Here is a 4,116-nt window from a genome sequence, read left to right as displayed (position 1 = left end):
ACACTACAGAAGGCCACTATATTGAATACATGCCACATTGTTAGGAAATTGCTGAATTCACACACACTGACACACTTATTTAATTTTAGTTTTGTTTTGGTTGCTATGCCTTGACTCTGGTCCGGCATAGTACACAGCCACCGGTGGGAACCGAGTAAAACTCACTAAACTCAACATAATAATAATACAGTGGTGCCTCGTATAACATACGCCTCGAATAACGAACGCTGTGAACAACGGACTTTCTGTTTGGCGTTACGTGACTCGAGCAACGGACTGGCTTCATACAATGGACTTTCCGTTCGGCAGTTACGTGAGGCGAACAATGGTCTTTCTGCGAACAAGTGCGAATGATGTTTCCACTCTTTTGCCGTTGCCAATGAAAATCTGCTATTTTTATAATATATTAGTATTATTAAAATATATTATTAGTATATCTGAAGTACAGAGTTCCCGTTGGGATTCGGCTCGCTCCCTTGTTTATTACGTACATCACCTCAGTGCAGGGTATTTACATTTATTCAAGTGTTGTGAAAATCATGGCTTCTAAAAAAACAGAAGGGTGATTTGAATTAAAACAAAGCGAGACATCATCAGAAGGAGTGAAACTTGACAAAAAGTTCCTTGTCAAAGGGGAGACGTTCAGGAGTTTACCAACACTCATTATCCAAACAGAGCTGAGGCCAACGGGATCAATAATCTCTACAATGACATCCTTGCCCGTCATTTCCGACAGGCGTTGAAGAAGAGAGAGAAACAGACCACCTTGGAAATATTTTTCAAGAAGCCAGTTGCCAAAAAACAAAGGATGGAACAACAGGAGTTGACCCTGCAAGCTCCGGAGCCTCTCCTGAATCTGACTCCGATTAAAAACAATAAAAAGAGGTTTTCTGCAATGTGTAAAAAGTCTGTATCTGTATGAATGTGTAAAGAAAGTGTTCCTCCACCTCCTCCTCACAACAACTGACTACCCGGCATAATTGATGACTGCTCCATTTTCATTTTTTTATAGTACAGTACGGTTATTTTATGCCGCGGAACGAATTATATGTTTTAACATGTATTTCTATGGGAAAATGCGTTTCGTATATTCGTACATTTCACTTAACGGACATGCACCTAAAACGGATTAAGTACGTTATACGAGGCACCACTGTACTAGCTTATCCGTCGCGCATTGCTGCGATCTCAGAAGAATCGAAATACAACTATACAAGCAAACTCGTTATGATAAAATTAAATTTACATTTTATTATTTTTATTGAAAATTATTATTATTATATTATTATTATTAATTTTCATCGGGAAAACATTTCAAAGTGTCTTTTCAATTCTATTTATTTATTGGAGTGCTTGTGGATACACGATATTTTTTGTTTTTCCGTCTGGTGCGTACACGAATAAATCGGAAGGTTTTTCGACGCGTGAGCCGGCCACATACAGTTGTCCATGCGAGAAGCACGGATTCTCCAAATTTAGCCCACACACTCGCAGCGATTGTCAGAAGTGCGATATTCCCCATTTTTATATATATATTTTTTAATCCTTTATAATTTTAATTATTTAATTGCTCCTTCCTCTCTTCCTTGGCATGTTGTGAAATTTCTGATAGTTGGATAATAAACCGTTTTATTGTAATTTGTCTTTTTAAATTATTTTGAGTCGATATTAAAATTTGGAAAAGGGGGATACCTAGATCGGTAAAATACGCGAATTTCTTCCTACAACTTCGGTTGTTGTTTGGGGTACAGTTAAGGTTTTAACGAAGTTCAAGCGAAAACATAATTAGCAAAAAAATTGAAATAAAGTGATTAAACAAAAATTATTACAAATGTCGTAAATAACAGTTCACAAATGCATATATAGAGATATTTTTTGCAGGGGGGGGGAATGGTCTTCACAATTTAAAATCGATCGAACACACAGTGATATGCTCATATAAACGCGCGCCATCTATCATAGGATAAATGTACTATGCCAGAAACCTTCGCTGGAGTAAATTAAACAACTTCCCAAAGTTTCATGGCAATCGGATAAACGGTGTGGTAATGCATGAAGGACATACAGACAGACAAACAGACATTCATTCTTATATATATATAGAATTTATTAAATGAAATTAATAAGAATAGACTAATATTCTAATAAATTTCTTATTAACAATAACTTCAGAACCGGATTTTATAAAATAGATTTAATTAAAAATGCACGAAACCATAAAATATAGGCCTAAGAGGACAGTATAAAAAGTACGTACTTTTAACCGTGCTAGAATTAATTCTTTTAAAGATCATTTTCCTAACTACGTATAGATTCTGCCGCTACGAAGAACTCAGTTGCATCGGAAATTAACAGGCGATATACAACGGGTCTCTAAGCGAGAATATTTCAACACGAATCGATTTTCGTCTGTACAAATGTCGAAAAACTGCTTGCATAGATGCTTCGTCATTCGCGCAAACAAATCAGATTGGATTTGAGACAGGTGTGATTTCTTGCGTCCGAAACTGTGACTCTATTATTGCAGGTTTTTTTGCAAAAATTGTTTCGCCTATTGTTTGCTTGCCGAGTCACTTCCTATTGACGAGATAATGTTTCGTCTATAAATGGCACTGCTGTCAACGGCTAGACACCTTAGAGGTATGGAGTACAGTACATGTCAGCAGTTGCAATTTGGCATAGAGTATTTGGTGCCCAAAACATGCGCACATAAAAAACCAGACTTGTAGGTAGTCAGGGGACTGAGAACCTGATCAAAATAAAACACGAAATGGAAACACTGTTTCTACGAACAGGCGCGAGTGCGAGATGTTTGTGTACATTGCTCGTTGGGAAGTTTGAAATGCGAACGTTGCGAAATCGAATTTTGACAAACACGTGACACACGTTAATCGTGTATTTTCTTGCTCTTGTCGTTTCGATTTTCTTGTGTGTTGCTGACACCTCATTCGGATCCCTTTGACCCTTTAATTTCACCGAAAATGCCTCGTGGGCGACCTCGTGGACGTGGTCGAGGCTGGCGAAATTTTAACGATCGCGCTGAAAAATCAGCGATACCAAAGAAGATTGAAGAATGAGTACGAGACCCACCGTGACCGTCGAAGTGATCCCGGTTACCGTAGCCAAGAACAGGCCTGTGACAACGCAACTCGTCGTAACCACGGCGGCAACGAAACCCGCCGTAATCTACGCCAGGAACCCGAGTATCGGATGCAGCTTTTCTTCATTGGAGAGTGCTAATTTTTCTGTAGAAAACGGTGCGCAGTCGAGCCCCCCTGCGATCTCCTAGACTAGTCTCGTCCCAAAAATGACTTTGCCGTTTTTCTTGCTTTTATATTTTATATTTTATATTCAATCTAGCAAAGTCTATTAAAAGTAATTTTTATTTAGCTTAACCGTCGGCGCCGTATTTTAAATTACGCCGATGATTTTCAATTTTCGTTTTTAAAAAATTCGTTCATTCTGGATGTTAGTTTTCACTGTTGTCCTTCAGTGAATTCGAATGTGGAAGAAATTTCAGATGTAGAGAACGTAAACGTAGGGGACGTAGCTCAGATGGTAGAGCGCTCGCTTCGCATGCGAGAGGTACCGAGATCGATGCTCGGCGTCTCCAGATTCATTTTTTAAGCATTTTAAATATGATTATCTTTTCTAAAATGGTCTGTCTGTTTTCATTACATCCAGTTTAAATAAACCATGTGATCGAATTCTCGAAATACTTTAAAGATTTTTGCTAAAGTTAGCAAATAATTCTGTCTGAAATTTAAACGAGAATTCACTCTGTCATACATGAAGCTGAAAAAATTTCGTTTCGCAACTTTAAAACTTTTTGCTTCCCCAAAATGTGTGTTCGGAATTCTTATCGTTTCGGAAGCAGGCTGCAAGTACGCCGTCAGTATAAAATCGATAGCAACGACACACGTCTCAGGGGAAAAAAAATTACTACTAAATGGAGGTACCAAGTGTCGATCTCGATAACTGTCGCATGCAAAGCGAACGCTCTATCATCTAACCTACGCCACCGACGTTCATAACACTTTTACGGTTCGTTTTCATTCTTTCATTATCTACTGTCGAGTAACGTTTTCACAGTTGCAATCGATTATCTTCGTGTTT

The 4,116-nt window shown here is 38.3% G+C and overlaps 1 non-coding gene across 1 annotated transcript; it reads left to right on the top strand.

Annotated features, from left to right (window-relative positions):
• The first annotated feature begins 3,540 nt into the window (after window positions 1-3,540).
• Trnaa-cgc lies at window positions 3,541-3,613 on the top strand. Its single transcript has one exon. It is a non-coding gene; the product is annotated as a tRNA-Ala (tRNA).
• The last annotated feature ends 503 nt before the right edge of the window (window positions 3,614-4,116 follow it).

Source organism: Centruroides sculpturatus, unplaced genomic scaffold (assembly GCF_000671375.1).
Source record: "Centruroides sculpturatus isolate CEXI.00-Female unplaced genomic scaffold, Cexi_2.0 scaffold1830, whole genome shotgun sequence".
NCBI classification, from domain to species: Eukaryota; Metazoa; Arthropoda; class Arachnida; order Scorpiones; family Buthidae; genus Centruroides; species Centruroides sculpturatus.
The sequence above is the reverse complement of the archived record's forward strand: the minus strand, read 5'-3'. Positions and strand labels throughout refer to the sequence as shown.